This window comes from Gracilinanus agilis, chromosome 5 (assembly GCF_016433145.1).
Source record: "Gracilinanus agilis isolate LMUSP501 chromosome 5, AgileGrace, whole genome shotgun sequence".
NCBI lineage: Eukaryota > Metazoa > Chordata > Mammalia > Didelphimorphia > Didelphidae > Gracilinanus > Gracilinanus agilis.
Genome location: NC_058134.1, coordinates 123,363,462 through 123,376,854, shown reverse-complemented (window position 1 = coordinate 123,376,854; position 13,393 = coordinate 123,363,462). Strand labels below are relative to the sequence as shown.

The 13,393-nt window shown below is 39.1% G+C and overlaps 1 protein-coding gene across 2 annotated transcripts in view; it reads left to right on the top strand.

Annotated features, from left to right (window-relative positions):
• Positions 1 to 2,133: 2,133 nt before the first annotated feature.
• CALU (calumenin) overlaps positions 2,134 to 13,393 on the top strand; it is a 31,424-nt gene continuing 20,164 nt past the window's right edge. For both annotated transcript variants that reach the window (XM_044677459.1, XM_044677458.1), the window contains exon 1: positions 2,134 to 2,229. The gene's annotated coding sequence lies outside the window, so the exon portion shown is untranslated. The remainder of the gene's footprint in view (positions 2,230 to 13,393) is intronic.

The following is a 13,393-nucleotide window of genomic DNA, read 5'->3' as shown; positions in this document are numbered from 1 at the left end:
AACCTGCACTGAATGTCTTCCACAACATCCCTATTGGTGAGGAAAGGCTCATTGAGCCTGAATACAAAAACTTGCCAACAATAGCTAGGAGTTGAACACATCTACTAATTGTTAGTTTTCCCCTCTTCTGCCTTATGCTGGGTCAAATAGTCAATAAACACTTGTTGAATTGTAATTTTTGAACTGAATACTTTTAAAGAGTATCCAATAAACATGTATTGAATTTAATGTAGTCAAATTAAAGCAAAATATGCTTCATGTACCTCTCAGGCCATAGATAAACAACAATAATTCTGTGCCGAGTCAACTATTCAACAAATACTTGTTGAATTAAATTATTTCAATTGAATACTTTTAAAGGGTATGCAAAAAAAAAACACTTGTTAAACTTAATGGAATCAAATTAAATGAATATGCTTCATGTACCTCTCTGATCTTGGGTATGCAACTAGATGAAGCCCCTGTGCATGTCAAGGTCCCTCGATTTGGGGTGAGAGGACCAGGGTTAAAAGTCAGACACTTCTCCTCACTAGCTTTATGACCTGGGGTCAGGTCACTATCCTTCCCTAAGCCTCAGCTTTATCATCTGTAAAATGAGAGGGCATGGAGCGGCTAGGTGATGAAGTAGATAGAGCATCAGGGCCTGGAGTCAGGAAGACTGAAGTTAAAATCCTGCCTCAGTACCTTACTAGCTGTATGACCTTAAGCAAGTCCCTTTTTGTTTGACTCAGTTTCCTCATCTATAAAATGAACTGGAGAAGGAAATAGCAAACTGTTCCAGTATCTTTGCCTAGAAAACCCCAAATGGAGTTTTGAAGAGTTGGGCATGAATGAACCACAACAGCTCTTCTGGCTTGATGGCAAAGTGGTGGGGGTAGGGATGGGGGAAAATGAGTTAGTGTATATTCTTAGAAAAATAAACAGAGGAGTAGCTCAGTGGGTATAGCACCAGGCCTAGAGACAGGAGAGCCTGGGTCCAGATCCAGCCTCAGACACTTCCTATCTGTGACCCTGGGCAAGGCACTTATCCCCATTGCTTAACCCTTACCACTCTTCTGCCTTAGAAACAATACACAGTATTGATTCTAAAACAGAAGCTAAGGGTTTAAAAATAAAATAAAAAAACAGAGAATCTAAAACTTTTCAATCTCCAAAGACAATCACCCATTTCTGTTCCAGGACTGAATGAGATCAGTCTCCCTTACTTGTCATGCTGTCAATTCTAAGTAAGCAATGATTATTTTTGTAAAAGGATATATAATTTGCATGATTTGGGAGACAGACTTGTCCTGTCCCTATTCTGAAGTTCAAGATACTTACAAATGAAGAAACAAAATGGAAAACCTCAAACCTTAGAGCTAAAGGGACTTCCAATCATTTAGTTCTGCTTTTTTTATAATCATTTTATAGATTATGATCGCAGATTTAACGCCTACACAAATCATTGAACAAACAGAACATAGTTTACAATTATGAATGTGACAAATCACAAATATGTATCAAGCACCATCATTCCATTCTGGCACTTTTGAGTGTCCAACAAAGTTGAAGCCAATCTAAAGGCTTGAGCTGAAGAAACTAACATCCCCCACCCCCATCTTACCAACCCTCTATGTTCAAGAAAACCCCAAATGGGGTCACAGTGAGCCAGACATAACTGAAAACGATTGAACCACCAAATGAGAAGGTGGCACCCGAGGCTCAAGAAGGCCAAGGGCCCCAATATCAATAGCCACTTGTTGCAGATAAGGTTCAGAATCTAATCAACCGCCTGATCCCGCAATTCCAGGTAGGGGAGGGGAAATGAGACATTCCACGCAGAGAACTTCGTCCCCCCGCTCGTGGAAGGGAGCGAGATGGGGAGCGATACCCAGACCGAGGAGAGGCTAGGGTTCCAGGGAGACGGTTGGGCGGGAATCAGGTCCACGCCACTCCGCGGGCTCGTGGGGACGTGGCGCTTTCCAGCCAATCGGGACTACGTTCTCATCGGACCAATGGCCGCCCGAGGAGACCAGGCGTCGGAGGCGGGATCTCTGGGGATTGGTCCGGAGAGATCCATAGGGCGGACGAGGGCGGTGCATGCGCCCACTTCCGGTTGGGTGGTGCGTGCGCGCATGAGGCGAACCGGTCCGAGTGAGGCGGCGGCAGTGGAGGCTGCAGCGTCCCCGTTAACGGACGTCTTCTCTGCGAGTCTTCTCCTCCCACGGCTTCTTCGCCCCTGCCGGTGTGGTAAGTGTGCCCCGCTCCCCCTGCTGATCCTGTAGTGCTCGCCGAGCCTCGGGGGCTTGGGCCCGGAGGCTCCGAGGCCGCCTCGTCTTCCTGAGACCCCCTTGTCCTGGCGGGCCCCTGCTTCTCTCCAGGGCTGTGTTCTCCTGTCCTCTCCCCGGGGTCGAGTCTGAGAGGGCGGGGGGGTGGGGGGGTGGGCGGCCAGCCCGGGTTACTTGGGGAGATGGTGATAGAAAAGGGATCAGGGAACTTCCCTGCTTGGCAAAGCTGCCTCGTCCCCGGAGTAGTCGGCGACGGAATTCTCGCCACAGTCCGTGTAAGGGCGGGGAGCCAAAGTTGGCGAAGTAGCCTCTTTCAGACAGCCGAGGCCTGGGAACGACCCTTTCCTGAGCCGCTGGAATGCCCCTGGCCTCTCTCCACTTTGGGGTCAGGACGGACTGGGCAGTGCACGGCCACTGTAAATGGCAAACCTTAAAGCGACTGCTAAATGCTGCTACTTTTTTATTTCAGTGGAATCCTAGACAGAGCCGCCCATCCACAGGTGGGAGAGATCTGGGAGCGCAGGCTATCCAACTCCATCCTTTTAAAAAAAAATTAAAATTAAGAGCACAACTGGAAAACCATTTTAAAACTTGAAGATTTAAAGGTTCAGGCGATTTCGTGGTATTTTGGAAAAAACATTGGATTTAGGAGTCAGGAAAGACCTGACCTTAAAACTAACTTCTGATGTTTATTACCTATTATGTGTACAGGTCCTGAGATCATGTAACTTTTGAGCTGGAAGGGACCAAAGGGGCCGTATAGTCCCCATTCCCCTCATTTTACAGAGGTGGAAACCGATTTAAAGGAAAGGAGAGGCTATTTGCCCAAGGTTCCTAAGTTATCGGAGGTGCAGTTTCCTCATCTTAAAATTGGGATATGTAAATATATATGTCCCAATAAATTGATATATGTAAAATACAGATAAAATAAATTGTGATATATAAGTAACAATATATCTGAGATTCAAATAATGGGATGATGTGTGGAAAAGAATTTTCTTAACCACCCCCAACCCCGTGATTTCATTGACTTTAGGAATCTTCCCCTCACTCCACCCCTTACTAGCCCCACCCCAGGAAACTCAATCCCACTTATGTATCGCAATTTCTTTTCTGTTGCTTGGGATTAAGCGACTTGTTCTGAGTCAGGAAGTCAGTGTCTAAAGCTGGATTTGAATCCATTATTTTGAAAAAAGTTTTATGATTTTTAATACTTTAGTCATTTTACCAGAATTCCTCCTCAGGTCCACTCCCCCACCTCACCCCATCCCATTAAACAATGAGATCAACATTCTGCCAGAAATCTCTCAGCTGAGAATAGAAAAGTTTTAGTCATCCGTTCTTCTGGACCAAAGTTGGTCATTGCAATAAGGTTGCCTCACCTATGTACCATGGTCTGGACCCAAAGTGAGTCTTTGCTGCTCACTTCCTCCAACCACACATATTCATAAATGTTTCAGTGCATTCTCCTCATTGAATTTAAAGAAAGAATGAAATTATTCAGCAACATAGGCACTGAGACATACAGCTGGTATCTACTCATCAGAAGTATCCATGGTAGAGAGGTTTCTGGCTATTTGACTTAAGGGGTTATCAGAGCATCCTCAAGTATAATGTTTAGAAATGTATTAGTATATAAATGGAAATGAGTTTGAACTTGATTCAAGTCACTTTTAGAACCAATATGAGGTTTTTATTGAGGATCAGTGGTCTTCGTTAGGATTTTTCTGAGTCTCTTATCCAGTACAGTAGTAGGATATAGGTAGAGAAATTCAAAGCATATTTTGTATAAAATTTCACAAAACAGTATTTTTGCATGCAATTTGAGCATGCTTTCATAGACCGCTGAAACATTTCTCAGGCAGTTTTGAAGTCAACATTTTATTACTACTAAATAAACCTGATAGTTCTTTATACATTCATTAATAATCAAATATCGAAAGCCTAATATGTTCAAAATAGTATACATAATTATGATAACGCATTGCATTGCAGTGGATTTTCCTTACAACATCCCAACAAGGTAAGTAGTTCAAATATTATAGCTATTTGGTGAGGAACTCCTTGTGTGGAAACTTTTCACAAAACCAGCACCTAAACATAGTCTTAATTCTGAAGGATTTATGATATGGAATGTTATCCACCTCCAAGAGAAAGAACCAATTGGAATTCAATGGATGTGGATCAATGCATACTATATTTCACATCAGTGTCTTTACGGTTTTATTTTGGGGTTTTGGTTTTATATGAGGTTGCTCTTGCAACAGTGACTGATATGGAAGTGTGTTTTGCAGGATAATACATGTATGTCCCAAATAAAATTGCTAACCATCTCTGGAAGGGGGAGGGGAGTTTGCTAAAGGAGGGAGATAATTTGTATCTTATGATTTTGGGAAAAGTGTTGAAAATTATTATTACATGTAATTGGGAAAATAAAATATCTTTGAATCAGAAAATAAACAGGTCCTTTTCCCAATGTACTGCCTCCTATATCAATAATCATAAATATATAGGAAGAATTGGTGGAGAGAGCCTATGAAAATATTTTCCAGGCTCATAAATTCCAAAATTAGTCTTGTGTGGATCATAGCATCTAGCTTGGTGCTTTATGTTAATGTGAACACTTAAAAATAAACAGTAGTGATTGTAGCAGCATATGTCCTTCACTTAGAACAACTGAAACAACATATTGACCTCTTTGTTGTTGGATCCTAGCCAACTCAAATGAGGGTACTATAGGGAGACCTAGTTCTTGTTCTTCATGTGCAATCTATTTTAATAGATAAGACATGTACATATATACATAACTATACCACAAGGTAGTAGTATGTGATAAAATTGGTATTGATAGTAGGTTCTGTAAGAGTTTAGAGGCCAGGGAAATCATTTTGTATTGAAATGAACAGAGCAAGCTTCATGGACAACTTAATATTTAAAAGACTCTTCAGATGGGTTTTTTTTTTTAAATGTTTTAGAATTCTAATGTAAAGAACTAAAATTTCCAAGGTCAACAAGAACTTTTTGAAACCAAATTATTATTTCGACATCTTGCTTTAATTAGTATTTTTTTGTTTGGCTATTCCAATATAGTAGTAAGGTTATATGTCCTGTTTAACTGACAGGAAGAAAAATAATGTTTTTCTACAATTTGTTTTTTATTTGACCTTGAGTGTTTTTTGTTGTTGTCACCTAGTGAAAAGCTTAGTACTAATGATTTTAGAGTCGTGGATTGAGACACTGTCTGGGATACTTTTTCATTGTTCTGTTATTATGGTTTATATTCTTAGATCCTATTAGCTATGTTCTTGATCATAAAAGATTTACATGGAGTGAAAGCAAATAGGTCATTAGTTCTTAACTTTTTTCAATGTTATCTGGAGCTCTTTTCCAATTTGATAATGCCTATAAATGACTTAAGAATGTTTTTAAATGCATGAAATACACAGGGTCATAAAGGAAACTATTGAAATAGTTAATGAAATATTTTAAAATAAGTTCAAGGACCCTTGATTAATACCCCTGAAGTAGATAGATCTAGACTACTACAGAGACAACTTAAAACTCATGTTGGATCAGAGGCATCATCTAATAGAGAGAGGCAACACACATGGAAAGTTTCAGCTGAGGGGCAGATGGAAAGGCATAGTGTTCCTTAAAGTACAGTGGCAAAGCAAATGGTAGTATATCTTCTTAGTGCCATTTCCATCAATGATACCAAATCCTTTTCTACTGTTCTCAAGACTCTTGAGTTTACAGTTAGTTGACATTTGGAGTAGATGGATGGCAGAAATAGGGGACTTTTTTGCATAACGTTTCACTTGGATGATGGCTTCTAGGTTAGGCTGGTAGCAGAGCTGGTATTGGCTCTAACACCAACACCCAAGTGATGTAAGGATGAAATGAGGCACTCACAGCATTAAATATTTAACACAAGTTTGCTTTGCCCCAACACAGCAAGGATATGCATGCAACAAGAACACCATGACACTTAATGAGAATTCTCTTGGGTGTACTATTCCCCATGCCCCCGTGTTGATTGGAGTTTTGGAAGAGGAGGAAAGACGAACTTAAACATTTGTCTACCATGTTAAGCACTATGTTAAGCTTTACCAAATATTTCTTTGTTTAATCTTTACAACAACCAACCCTGCAAAGTAGGTGCTTTTTATAATAACATTTTACAGTTGAGGAATCTGAGACAAAACAGGTTAAATGACTTATTCGGGGAAACACAACTAGTAAGTGTCTGAGGCTAGATTTGAACCAAGTTTGTCTTGATTCTCCAGGCCTAAGTGCTCTATAAACCTAGCTACCTCTGAAACTAAGAGAAAAGGAAGCCGGGATCACAAAAGGGACCATTCACAAAGGCCAATCCAGACCTAGAGTCAGCTTTATTTTTTAGGTGATTCCTCCCCCATGTTGCAGATGAGAGGAAAGAATAAAACCTAGATCTTAAATGTTGTCACACTACTGTTTGGATAGGAGACGTGGTTATATTGGTTGTGGTGGTCAGCATGATTTGACCTGCTTGATACTTAGCTGCTTTGGATTAGGCTAGTTTGCCACATCTGGAAGCAGCAAGATGGTTGATATAGTGATAGTGTTCATTATAATGGCAAGGATGATTGGGCTTCTTCACAGGAGTTTGCTCCCCTCAATGATGACTGCAAGGGCCAAACTGATGAAGAGAGTGAAGGTACTTGTAAGAATGCTTTTTAAGTGAAGATCTTGATAATGGATGAATTGGACTTTTTATAGCATTTATCTTCCTTGGGCTCATCATAGTTCAGAAAGGTTATCAGAATCCATTAATTAATTTCTTTGAGTTGAAATGACCACTTTTATGGCATAAAGCCCTTCTTTCATCAGTTATGCAAATCCTTTCCCTTCCAACTCTAGCTCAAAGAGAATGTATTTTGTTACTACCTCCACTTGTTCATTGATTTAGCATTGAACATTAGGTATTCTGTCCATCAGAATAATTGCTCATCAAAGTTGCTAAAAAGCTTTAGTATTACCAAAAAGCTGACTTTGATGGGAGTCAGAAACTCACATCAGTAAATTTGAGGGGTAGGGTTTTCATAAAATGCTATAAGTATGTAAAGGAGGAGAGTCTTTTAAGAGTCAAGACACAGTCATCCAAACAGAACTGAAAGGGGTACTGGGGGACATCTAGACCACTCTCCTTACTTTACCCATGAGAAAACCAAGGCCCATAAAGGTTGCTAACTTACCTAAGCTCACGAAATTAAGTGTCACACTGGAATTTGAATCCATGTTCTCTGACTCCAAATCCAGTTTGTTTACATCTGTACAATGTTTCAAGACAGAGTTCAATAAGTTCTAAATGCCAGCCTTCTCTGTTCTAGTCCAGAGGTGTCAAGCACTCTAAGTGACCTGAAATAGATTAAAACATAATTGGAAAATATTTAACAAAATAAATAAAAGTGCAGTAGAGCACAGCTAGTATTAATATGTGGTTTTCAAAGTCAATATGTGACCCACCAAGCTTCCTCATGTATAGTTTAGTGGCCTCCCCCACTTCCTTTCTATTTAAGTTTGACATTACTGTTCTAGTTCTTTGTAGGAGTTTTGGGTAGGGTCATAGCATACATTTAGAACTGGAAGAGACTTCAAAAGTTATTCTGGAATAGGCCTAACTCAAAACCAGTCCTGTGACTCAAACTCAAGGTAAGGCACTAGTGGACCATAAATTGCAATGAATAACTTTACTAAGGATTAGGCTACAGTTTCTAAAGTCAGAAGGGTATTGCCATCAGGCAGTGATATTATATTATGGGCATTATGCACAACCTCAGACATCAATTCCTTATAGGTTTTACCTTTTATATCTCTCAGTGAGGAAGCCAAACCAATGGTAATACTAAGAATGGCCCTCCTCACCCCTTTAAAGGGAAACTAATCCAGCCCAAATAAAACTGGAACCATTCCTACATTTAGCCCAGTTCTTTTAATTTTTTCTTAACCCTTACTTTCTGTCTTAGACTCAATACTATGTATTGGTTCCAAATCAGAAAAGCAATAAGGGCTGGGCAATGGGGGTTAATGACTTGCCCAGGTCTCATAGTTAGGAAGTGTCAGAGGCCAAATTCAAACCCAAGACCTCCTGCCTCTAGATCTGGCTCTCTCCACTGAGCTACCTAGCTGCCCTCTAATCCAGCAGTTCTAACTCAGTGTTCAAGGACCAACATGCCAAAGGTTCTGTGGTTAGATTTGGGGGATGGGGTCTAAACTTGGATGATGGGAAAAGTCATCTTTATTTTCACTAACCTAACTGAAATTTAGTATTTCATTTACTTAAGATTATTATTCCAAGATGGGATCCCAAAAGGGTTCATGACATAAAAGAAGGTTAAGAACCTTTGGTCTAAGCCTAACCCTCTCATTTTATAAATGAAACTTGGGCTCAGAAGCAAAGTATTTTGCTCCTAGTCATACAGCTAATAAAGGTCTGGGTTTACTAGAGATTATGGAGAAGCTCAGGGATGGGAAATAAGAAAGGATACAATCTGGAGCAAATGGCTCCAGGCAAGGTGATCTCAGAAGGCAGGTGGCCAGCTCTGCACACACCTGCAGAATCAACCTCAACTAAGAGGCATTTATTAAGCACCTGCAGCCTCTAGTGCTTCTAAAACTCAGGAAGGGACATAAATTCTGATAAGTCAGCTTTGTCATGAAAAATTCTGGACAGGTAGGCAAGAGGAGCAGCATTGAGACTCTGAGAAGACCAGGTAGTTGTAGGGGGATTGTTTCAGGCACATCTGATTGTTTTCCTAATTCTGATGTCATAAGCAGGAAGCTTGGGTATTGGCTAGGAAAGCCACACTTCCCCTCTTCCAAACTTTAGCTTGGAGGTTTTCATCTTCAACAAAGGAAATCGGGGGAAAAGAGCAGGACCTGAGGAAGAGATGTCTTAGAACAGAAGCATCCTGTCACAAGTAGACTTCAGAGAGGCTTAACTAAAACTGCAAAAGAGCATTTTTTTTCTTGTCCATATGCCTTTCACTATTTTAGTATTGTAAATCTTTAATAGCAGATTTCAAGTCATCGCTGTGGCTGCTCTTTAACATGCTTTCTGTACGTATTGGTGGTGGTAGAGAAGGGGTCTGGCTAGTTCATAAGGCTTCTTTCTCCCTATCTCATTTTGGCCAAGAACCACCCTGGCCTAATGTGTTTTAATTCCTTCTCTGATCCTTAAAGATTCTTTAAATCTTAATTAAGGTCACTCCTTTACTAATTCCTGTTTAATAGTACTTCAATACAACACATACACACAGTTTTTTTCTTCAAAAGCTGAAAAAATAGCCCCTAAATATTTGGATTGCTTTGTAGATCAAAAACAAATTGAGGGCAGCTGGGTAGCTCAGTGGATTGAGAGTCAGGCCTAGAGGCGGGAGGTCCTAGGTTTAAATCTGGCCTCAAACACTTCCCAGCTGTGTGACCCTGGGCAAGTCACTTGACCCCCATTGCCCACCCTTACCACTCTTCCACCTATGAGCCAATATACAGAAGTTAAGGGTTTAAAAAAAAAACAAAACATTGATGATGTAAGCTAGCTAGGTGGTGGAGTGGATAAAGATCTGGCTCTGGAATCAAGAAGACCTGAGTTCAAACAAAATCTCAGATACTTAATAGCTCTGTGGCCCTGGGCAAGTCATTTAACTTCTGTTTTTCTCAGTTTCCTCAATTGCAAAATGAGAATAGTTTATAAAGTGCTTAGCACAGGGTCTGGCATGGAGCAAGCACCATATAACATTTTCTTATTCTCCTACACCCCACCCTCCTACCCCACACTGTATAATAACCTTTAAATAAAGCCCTTGCTGGCTAATTTATGCTTTTCCTACTTAAATTTTTTAATCCTGTGAAAACTGGGCTTTGAGTCATGATTTCCTTTTAAGTTGTCTTGATTGGTTGGTTTGCTTTAGAAGTGATTCTGATGCTAGGCTAAAGCAGAGAGGCTTAAGAGTTCTTGACAGACTCCCTTGTTCTTGTCCCTGTCGTCTAGACACTTGATGAAATCAGATAAGTTCATTTGCCTTAGTTTCTGAAGTTGACTAAAGATTTTTGCCAATGATGGATAAAACAGCTTCCTAAAAGAAGTTGTGCATTTAAATCTTGGTGTTTGCTATATTAAAAACAAAGAGCATAACTGTATCAGCACCATCATTATAACTAATATATAACTGCTTATAATTACAAAATGTTTTAGGTTTCACCTCATTTGATTCTGTCACCTTTGTGAGAGAAGTGGTGTGAATATTATCACCTCATCTTACAAATGTGGAACCTGCAACCCAGAGGAATGTAACCAACCAGTCCAAAAGTCTGGTCAGTGACAAAGCCAGGATCTGGAACACTCTTCTGACCCAATACTACTTCATACCCATACCATTGTCTCACTGTACCAGCATTCCCAATCTCTAGATTGTGGAACCCTGAGGTAGGTTAGGGGAAAGGGTTCCAGGATCTCTCTCCTGCATGAAATGTATATTAATGTTTTTAAAATAGATTGTTGTGATTAACAGGTTTTAAGTTGCTGAATTTATAATAGTTTTCTGTCATTATGCATTTTCTTAATGTATGCTAAATAGTATATTTCTCCCTTTCTAGGACCAAGCTTGGTTATCACAATTACATAGTTTTTAGCTTTATTATTTCTGTTTTAACATTATAGTTGATGTGAATATTCATGATTCTGTTTACTTCATTCTTTATCAGTTTACATATATGTGACATATATACACACACATATATCTTCTATGATTCAGTTCCGCATGGTTTTTCTTTTGGAACAATAATCCATCATTTTTATGCACCATAATTTTATTTAGCCATTTCCCTGTAGACAAGTATATAAAAAAAAAAAAAAAAACAACTCTGCATTTTAGAGCTAGAAGAGATCCTGTATATGATGGAGGGATCATCTAATAATAAACTTTTTTGGCCCTTTCCAGAAAAAATATTACTTAGCCCCCTGAAAATTAATTTTTAAAAAATTTAATAGCAATTAATAGGAAAGATAAATGCACCTGTGACCAAAACTGCTTCCCCCCACCCTGATCGCTGCAGCACCCACCACTTTGGGAAACACCAATCTAATCTAAATTCTCTTCACCTTACCAATGAAGAGACAGGCCCTAAGGGAGATTGTGACTTGTTCAGTATCACAGTGGCAGAGTTGAAAGGAAACTAGGCTTCTGTTTTCCTGTTTGGTATACTTTCTTGTACACAATAAGGCCTTTCCTCTTTGCATTTCATTTCCAAAGAACTTAATATACCATAACAATACTGAATTTGAACTCCCTGACCCTAAAATATCCTTGCAAATTTACTAATAACTCACATTTTTTAGCAATTTTAAGGTTAATAAGTATTTATAACTGTTCTTTTCAATAGATGGTGCAGATTAGTAGTAGCCTCATTTTATAGATGAAACAGATACAGAAAGGATTAATTATTCTCAATCTGGTTATACTGCTAATACTTGTCAGAACTAGGACTTGAACACAAGTCTTTTGACTCCTAAATCCAGTGCTCTACCACACTAGACTGCTATTCAAGAAGATATATTACTTTCTCGTTATAGATGGGGAAAACAAGTAAAATTTTGTCACCATCCATCATACAAAATCAGTCAGTGGCAAAGTTAGAGCACTGAAGCCTAAAATAATCCAACTCTTAAATCCATTATTCTGATAAATTATGTTGCCTCCAGATCAAAATGATAAACCTCAAATGTTAGTTATTTTATTTTCCCCTCTAAAGATATTACATACATATGAAGTGTTGCTTTCAATAAATGCTAAGTCTTACAGGCTTCTTGCTAGACCATGTCCAGGAGATCCAGTAAGTAGGCTTTAAATATTTATTCCTGCTATAATGCTTGTAGTTTATAAGAGTCGTTATCATTAGTGTACAATATTCAATTTCTCATAGACATAATTTAGTATTGAAAAGCTTTGCTATAGTTTAAATCTTTTACTTATGGACCAGGTAGAATGAGCCCTTTGTAGAGATCACTATTAAGCAACAAGCACGACTGTTGACTACGGACATTGTACTACCTGAATGTCATCCACCTTGGTACAAAAGTTTGCCTTTTGGCTCAGGGGATTTTTGTCTGACAGAATTGTACTGTCTCTAGTTTAAGACGATAATGCCACTTGCCCTGGGAATTTTCTTTAATACTTAATGTAACATCATCACTCATTCTTTTGAAGCCTGTTCTAAACATTTGATTTGATCAAAAGGTGAAAAGATAGATCTCTTGACTCTTCCAGGGACTTGCATTTTCCTTCTTGTTATATGTATCTTCCTCCAACTGATTTCTTGCATAATTAAATCTGCATCATTTAAAAAGTTCCATTTGACAGAAATAGTTTGTTAATATTTTAAAGAAATATTGTCATAACATTAATATAGGATATAAACATCTTTCTCAGCCTGGAAAAGAGAGCAAGAGGAGTTTGGGGGTTTTTGTTTGTTTGTTTGTTTTTATATAAAAACCCTTACCTTCTGTCTTGGAGCAAGGCAGAAGAGTGGTAAAGGCTGGGCAATGGTGGGTTAAGTGACTTGCCAGGGGTCATACAGCTGGAAACTGTCTGAGGCCAGATTTTGAACCTAGGACTTACCGTCTCTAGGCCTGGCTCTCAATCCACTGAGCTACCCAGCTGCCCCAAGAGGAGTTTTGCTTTACCACCTGGGTAAAGAATTTAGATCTACCTTGTTTGTGTTTGCTTTAGAAACTCCTTTTGTATGAGAAGCTTTTATTGAACTTAATGGTGCCCTTTCAGCTTCAGCTAATTCAGGATTAATCTCTTCCCTCTTGTCTCCTGAGTATCCATCCTCCAGGTTTTTTCAAATTATTTTCAATATTCTGTTCTTTGGTAACCTAGAAATCTTTAGTGGAATCTACTTCCTAGTTTGTCTTAAAATGTAATTCATCTTTTACTTCCATATTTTCTTTTTCCTTCCTGGGGCTTTAAATAATTACCTACTTGTCATAAAAACTGAACGTTTTAAAGAAAAACATGAGGTAATGCGGTGGAACTTTATATATTCAGTTTGAAAAACTAGTAGCCTTCTAGATGTATTCCCCCATC